Source organism: Polyodon spathula, chromosome 18, assembly GCF_017654505.1.
Source record: "Polyodon spathula isolate WHYD16114869_AA chromosome 18, ASM1765450v1, whole genome shotgun sequence".
Taxonomy (NCBI): Eukaryota; Metazoa; Chordata; class Actinopteri; order Acipenseriformes; family Polyodontidae; genus Polyodon; species Polyodon spathula.
Window position 1 is genome coordinate 1,369,143 of NC_054551.1, and position 7,996 is coordinate 1,377,138.

At 38.1% G+C, this 7,996-nt stretch overlaps 1 long non-coding RNA gene across 1 annotated transcript in view; it reads right to left on the reverse strand.

Moving 5' to 3' along the window:
* LOC121294082 overlaps nt 1-422 on the reverse strand; it is a 5,612-nt gene extending 5,190 nt beyond the window's left edge. Inside the window, exon 1 of the long non-coding RNA XR_005946692.1 lies at nt 347-422. This is a non-coding gene — a long non-coding RNA (uncharacterized LOC121294082). The remainder of the gene's footprint in view (nt 1-346) is intronic.
* Between the last annotated feature and the right edge of the window lie 7,574 nt (nt 423-7,996).

The window sequence follows — 7,996 nt, forward strand, 5'->3', positions numbered from 1 at the left end:
GGTATCATAAAGCCTGCATGCATGAAATCAAAGCTACAAGTATATTTAAAAAAAGAAACCAACCATGCACTACATCCACCATAATCTACATGCCTTGTGCTAAAGAATGTTCTTCACAGCATCCTTCGCAACAATCCCTTGCGTCATGACTCATAACTTATGTATACCTGTCACATGCGTCTGCTTATTCCACATTTTGTCAATGTTATATTAATTTGTTTAAAAAAATAAATTCTGAAAGTAAAACCTTCCAGTTATTAGTACTAGGTCCAAGAAATGTCCCTTCTGTAAAATATTACTGTGTTCAAGAAGTTCCTTCATTAGTCCAAGAAACCATTCCACCTACCTGTTTTGCCTTGATAGGGTAACAGTCTAAGCAAAAGCTGCACAGAGCGTTTGTTATAAGGAGTCTATTTGGGGAGTGAATAACTGATGAGTCAGAAAAGTGGCCAACTGCAAAAGGTTGCATAACAACCTGTCTGTGAAATGAATCTTTGTTTGAAGACCTTTTATGAAAGATATTCCAAACTAGCTTATGAGCAATGTTTTCACTACTTGTTTTTCTTTCAAAAAGGAATAATAACACCACGAAACATTTCATCTTGTAATCCTTCTCCTCTGTGAACAGTATTGGATTGGGTTGGATATCGCTTTTCTAATAGGAAACACACAACAATATTTAAGACCAATCATTCTGCGGTAGGCAAAGAACTGGGAAACATTGTTTCCTTGAATGAAATCCGCATAACACCTGTACAGGTAATCTCTGTGTTAGTATTTCATATAACCAGGCAAATTGATACTTTTTAAACAACACAATTACATTTTTGTATTTACAGCATGTCACTGTAATGGATTCATTAGCCTTTCAATAAGCTTTTATATTATATAACTTCTTGATAATATTCCAGGAAACTCCTATGCAAATGATAGCTTTGGACAAACTGGCTAACTGTACCTGCTAGAGTGTAAGCAAAACAATAACAAAGGTGAGTTTTATTTTAGATTTGAATTGTACATTTCTTACGGGTGAATCCCTCGTCGTGTGAAACCACGCACCTGGGTCGTACCCGGATTAACCCAGGTACCAGCGACCCACCTCAGGATGTGGGTTGAAGACGCTTTGATCTGGGTTGAGTGAGACAAAACGCTTGATGGCAGATGAAATAACAAACAACCACACGAGCGTGAAGGTTTCACTTCCACAATGTAAGTTTTTGTTAGTAAGTTTAGCCCTATTTTTGTTGCTTGAGACACACGCACAAGCCAGATTGCTGCAGGCATAAAAATACATTTACTCTAATCAACATCTGGCTGATGGTTCAATCCAGAGAAGCTTGGATGGAAGCATCCATAACAAGCTGCTTCCGGGGCACTGATACACACTTTATCAAAAGCAGTGTGAAATCATGTAGCCGACCCCACATGACACAGGGTTCTGACCCAGTTAGGTCCTGACCGGATAGGTTCTGACCCAGGTAGAGCATGCCAATGTGAAAGGGGCTCAAGTTAGTTATTTTTTCTTTTGTTAACATTAATGACTTGATGTGACAGTATACATTTTATGAATTTGTTTTAGAAACTTCTTATCCATAGTTGTATTAACCAATGGTGCTTTTTGTTTTCTATATAGAACCAAATGGAATGTAAAAAGAAAGACAAATGTAGAAATGCAGCCGGAGCATCTCTGTAAAATGCCGCTGGCTACGCACCTGCTTGTCTTAATGGATCATCATAACTGCATTATTGTACATTGGCAGAATCTACCAGTAAGCTACTCAATTTCACGTGCAAAACTCCCAAAGCATTTCATTTACATACAGGTATATATAACGCCTTTGTGAAAACCATGTTTCAAAGTTTTCCTTTGCTCTTTTGTGTCATATTTCTGCATCTGAAGACTAGTCATTCTGGTACCCTAGCTGCCTGTGTTAGTGCTTAAGGTGGGGTGAAAAAAACATAGGCGTTGTATCTTTGAGTCATCATACACCTTTGTATGACTTGTTTATCTTGCTAGAAGGACATGCCCTTCCCTTTGACAGGGATTTCAATACTTTTGTTCCAGGTTGCTTTGTTCATGAATTGGAAACTCATCGTCTTTCTGAATAGGAGAATCCACCCATTAATCAATAACGTAATCATCAGCCTTATAAAGGCTCATTTAGCTACACCCTCTTGTCATTTTATTGTTTGGCGTCTTTTGACTTATCTCGCGTAATGGCCACTCCTCCAAACGTAAAACCTAGCATTCCAAAATCTGAGAATCTCCAGCTCCAAGATCCGGCAAGCGGAAAAGTCCAAGGCTGGCTTCGCATTACGATTCCAATAAAAAATACAAATCCTGGTCAGTTCCCTGTATTCTGAACACATTGTTTAAAAGGAAAATATCAGGATGGTCCAGATTTAAATCAGGGGTTGTATTCCTTTTCATCTCACTTTCTCTACTGGAGATGTGCCATACCCACAGGACATACTTGATGATAGACTGAGAAAAGAAAATGCCACTGACAGATTGACACTGATTAGGCAGACAAGACAAGCCTGACACTAATGATTGCTGCTCACTATCAGGAGTGCTTGCGGTGCAGTCTATTAAAAAACAGACAACAGTTAACAAACACAAGACAAAAACTCACGGTTCACAATACGGCAACACAGCCTCTTTGCAGGTTTAAAACACTAACCATTTACCAAGGAACACATCACTTACACTACGCCCCCTATTTCTACCCTTGCTCATCACCCCAAGGTTAACGAGCGCATCCGTGCCTCCAATCCTCGGATCCCACGTCGTCTCCCGTCCGAGTCATTGAGCTTGGGTGCCGTAGCTCAGCCCCCTTCCTAAATAACCGACTTCCACCTACCCTAAGGAATTAATTAAGGATACTCTGTTCCTTTAGTTTATTTTTATTTTTTTGTCTTGAAAAATGGAATAATGTGCATGTTTTCTAGCACTCCCCACGTTCCAGGTGTTCGATGTGATAAAATTAGCCTGCCACACCCAGAGCCTTCCCAGACGTGATCTAAAAGGAATCTGTCCAATGGCATAGCCTTTGAAATGCAACATTTCTGTTGGCATGGCAACCCACAATGCAAGAAAACTTTGTCATTGCAACAAAAGACAAAAACAATCTCATAAATCCGAAAAACATAAACAAAACAACAACACATGTTTTGGTATCTCATTCCATCTGTACAGGTGATGTACTGTTCAGAAAAAAAACAAGAAACAACACCCATGCTTAGCCATTGTTTTCAATGGAAAATGTGCGTAAGCCCTGTTGAGCTCACAGTGGACACCTGCAGCAATGCCTCTGTCCTCGGAGAACTCCCACTGACCTTCAGGTCTCCTGAGCTCTTGTGGGACAGTTCTGCGTTGAGGGAACATAATTGGACATTCTAAAAAAGGGAGAAAAGCAAAATGAAAACTAAATAATCAGGAACTCTAAATAAATAAATAATAAAACACATGATGGCAGGTGAAATGTTGACAGACATTTTAAAATAAATACATGAGTCTGTGAGGCGTTCAAAATAAGGTTTCCATTCCCAGATCACTTTATACAAGTCCAGGACACTCCTGGATATGAGATCTTAAATGTCAGTGGATCAGTCCTATAAGCATAACGCTCTCGTTTCTTCTGGGAATTGAGGGTGTATTCACTGCAATTGCTGATAAACAACCTGTCAAAATGTTCCAGGCGTAGTGATCAGATGATTAAGGAGCTGTCTGCAAGTTTTTTTTTATTATTTAGTTTTCTCTTCATCACATAGTTGTCCCTGTAAAAAGATATTACCATCCGAGTCCCTGGGATGAGGTGTGTTTATTTTAACATAGCCAGGCAACAAAACCTTGGCAGTTCATTCATTTCCAGGCTATCAGAGTTTTGCAGAGTAACAGACCCATGGACAGTAGAATCTTTACAATAAATGCACTTGAATAGACAAACTGATTCACATGCAGCCCAGCTTAGCACATTCTTCTGTCACAAATCCATATTTAGCTTGGTTGCATCTTTTTGTGTGATTAGTACGAAGTCCCTGAACTTGGCTTGTGTGTCACCAGGCTCATTTGCTTAAATGTGTTCATTTGTTCATGTGGTTTGAGTAACTCTGAATTATCTTACGTTGGTCGTACTCTGCCCACCCTCCTAGTTTTTTCAGGTGGTGCCAAGTAACCATGTCCAGCCTGTTTTACAAGAGACTCTGGATAGTTGCCCAACCGTGACCATGATATGATTACAAATCCATGTTACTAGCAGTGTGTGATACAGTGCTGATCATCCATATGCTAATAACAAATTTCTGCACATGCTAGCAGGATAGAAGACACATTGTGGTCCATATGATGCTACTTAAATGAGACCTCCAGGAGTTTATGAAGAATAACAGTATTTGGATAACAATATTTTAGACGTTGTTTTGGAACACTTTGCCAGTATGTTCCTGTTTTGCTCTCGCAGGGAGAGCAGTCAAGTGGCTTGGTTTTCATGAACCGTTACAAAAAGAAAGCACTTTTCTCGTTGTTGTTAAGTTTAACATTTGACTTTCCAGGTTGTACCAGTCCTGCTTTCTTCCCCATCAACCTCACCGAGCCTGGGTAACCAGCAACACATTTCACTGACAACCACGTGAATCTGACAAAGGGCACATTCTGGGCTCACAGAAACTAAAGTAATAAAAACAGACGCAGCTAGATGTGCGTGTGGCTAAGTAACTGAAACTGAGTTGTTGATTGTATTCTGGATGTGAGCGTTACAATGTTTTAGAAATCTCTTGGTTTATGAATTGTCACAAATAACGCTGAATCAGCTAGGCTGTTTAGTAAAACATTGAATCCTTTTGTATGGAGAATCTCAGTAGCTAAGGCTCATGATTCATCAACTGATTCAGATTCAGTTGTATTGAGTTTGCCCACTAATGATGATAAACAAACTACAAGTTAGGTGCCTGCTGATATGAAAAACAGTAAGTTTTGGCCCCCTACTGTATTCTGGATGAATGGCATCCCTTCTAAAGTGTCTCCATGTGAGCAGAAAGAAGTGTATAGTAACAATGTGTACAGACCCAGAACTATTGTACATGGTGCAGAAGTAACCCTGACACATAAATTAAAACATAATCCTCTTGTTAATTGTGCATGTAATATGTGCCAAAGCAAGTCATCAGTGACTGGGCTCAGACTTTGTCCGGCATGCAGTCATTTGGCTAAACACTGTAGAATCTTGTTTGAATGCAATGATTCTGTAGGTGTTTCTTTCTCTCATTTATATGTAAACCCAAAACGATATTAAGAGGATTGAATACATGAGTTGTGAAAGGGTCACTTAGTAAAATGGGCGCATCTGGGAAAATTAGAATGTGAGGAAGGTGTCCCTACTAAACATGTACAAGTGTCTTGTAGGTACGAAGTCAAGGCCATGGCGACTCACACCTGTGATACAAGACGATGGATTCGAGAGCCTATTGTTGTGTTCACTGAGCCTACCCGAGTGGAACCTGAGACCGAAGTGGAGTCCTGCTGGGAGCGAGCTGAAACCCCGGACATGGATTGGAGAATATAAAATGAAATGTATTAATGCAAAAATATGTGTTATAATCCTTTGTATTGTTTGTATAATCTTTAGTTTGGAAAATTGTGTAAGTGTGTAATCAAAAGTAACGCGTAATGCTGTTTTAATTCTTAATTGTGAAACACATGTATTTTCTTTATATAAAATCATGCAGTAGAAGCTGATATAGTTTGATACAAGTGGCCAGTTTTTTATCAAGATGGGCTTGATTCCCAGAATTGAATGCTAAGTTTCAGCAGCACCCTTTTTAGCCTAAGCAAATGTTGTTAAATGTTGAAATAAGGTTTAATATGCTTGCTTTTTACTATAAACTATTTATGCGTGTAAGACCATATGCTTAACACTGCCTGTTATAATATACATGAAATTGTTTCTCATCAAGATAGGTTCGCATTTAAAATAGTTAGTAATCGTGTTCTGTAGGGAGGAAACTGTCTAGCTTGACTCGAGTTAAAAGATGATGCAATATAAAGAGATGTTGTTTGAAAAATAAAATAAGAAGCTTAAAAAGTAATTTTAAGAAAAAGAATAGAAGATGGGTTTTAAGAAAGTAAAAACTTTATAACTTGCTGTGAGCCTGTCTTGAAGTCGTGCCAGAAAGTGGAGGGATAGTTGGCATGAAGAGCAGAGTTCTCTTATCAAACAGCGTCAAGGTTAGAGAGTGTCTTCTCGCCATAGAAAAATTGGAAAAAACCTTGATTATCGCTGGAAATTGGAAAGCTAAGCGCACAACTAGAAAAATGGTTTTAGCTGGTTTTTGTGCAGCTGAAACAAATAGGAGGTTGTCCGCAGTTCAGCTGAATTCGTGCTGTTAGGAAACTCATAGGACAGAGACATTACAATCTTACACTTAAATAAAAAACAAATAGATTATCCATGAAGAGAAACTCTATATTGGGAAAAACAAAAGATGGAAGCTCCCTATAATATCTGTTAAGCACACACCTGTAAAGAGAGAAGGAAAACTAATTTGAAGAATAGAATGGCATGAGGGAATATATTATTATATAATATATTGCATATAATCAATATAATCATAACTAATAGTGTTGTATATATTTCAGACAACACTCATATATTCAAAATAATATTATTTTCTTTGTTTCACCTAGCTTTTTAGATAAAAGAGGGGTCGAGAGATGAGCGGGTGAGATCATGATTGGATGTGTAGACCAGGTGTTATATTTTTATTAATTGTTGGCACAAGGCTCTAAATTTTTAGGCTTTTGTGTGCCGAAGAGATAAGAGTTAGACTTGATAAAGATTCTCCATGTATTCCTATGGAGACGAATCCTATAAAAACTCACACTTTTCGCAAAGGGGTACCACATTCAAGACCTTTGCTTGACAGGGTGAAGTGGTCCATCACTTGTAGATCTCCACCAGACTGATTCCTTTGTTCACGCTACTTTTCCTTATAACAGGAGGTAAGCATATTACTAACATTGTTATATCTTACATGTATTGGTTGCATTGCTATAAGGTTTTGAAACTATGTTTTGGTTTTAAGAGAGTGTTATATTGAATGAAACTGAAATATAGGAGTGGGTGCTTATAAACTGCTTGTGTTGGAATTTGGAGGTCTGATCAACCTACCTTTTTCCAAATATTAAAAGCATTTTAATAAACTGAAGGAGCACTGCTCTGATTCGTAAAACTTAAAATAACTGAGTCTTGAGTGTCTTTCTTTTCGATTAAATAAAGGTTATATGAACATACTTACAGCTCGTCCAGTGCTCGAACATAAACCACTAGGAGTTTATAACATCTCTGTCCTCCTAACGCCTCCCGAGTTAAGAATGTGTGCAGAGTAAACAGAAAATAAATAAGACCGAATAAAAGAAGTAAGTGAAAATCTGCAAAATGCAGCAGACGTGACAGAATGTCACCAGAATGTCTTGACAAAACCACCCTTATCATGTACAAGCTGTGCCTTTAGTTAACCTTTAGGAAAGATGTACTTGTGAGGATATTGGATGTGACTGAATCCCTCTTACTGTCCTCAATGTTCACTTTGCCGTAATTTAGAAAATATTTTAATTACTCTAATTTAATGCTTGTTGTAAGCCAACCAAAGTATGCTATTATTCAGCAAAGAAAATGTGTAATTACAGATGTTTAAAACAGAAAGAGGTGCCATCCAAACCCTACCTTCTGTCATGCTAAGATAGTTATCCCCTGGCCCAATATGAAAGAGATTTATTTGCTTTGCTAGAAGTGTGATTTTTCTGATTTATCTGCTTTGCTAGAAGTGTGATTTTTCTGATTTATCTGCTTTGCTAGAAGTGCGATTTTTCTGATTTATCTGCTTTGCTGGAAGTGTGATTTTTCTGATTTATCTGCTTTGCTGGAAGTGTGATTTTTCTGATTTATCTGCTTTGCTGGAAGTGTGATTTTTCTGATTTATCTGCTTTGCTGGAAGT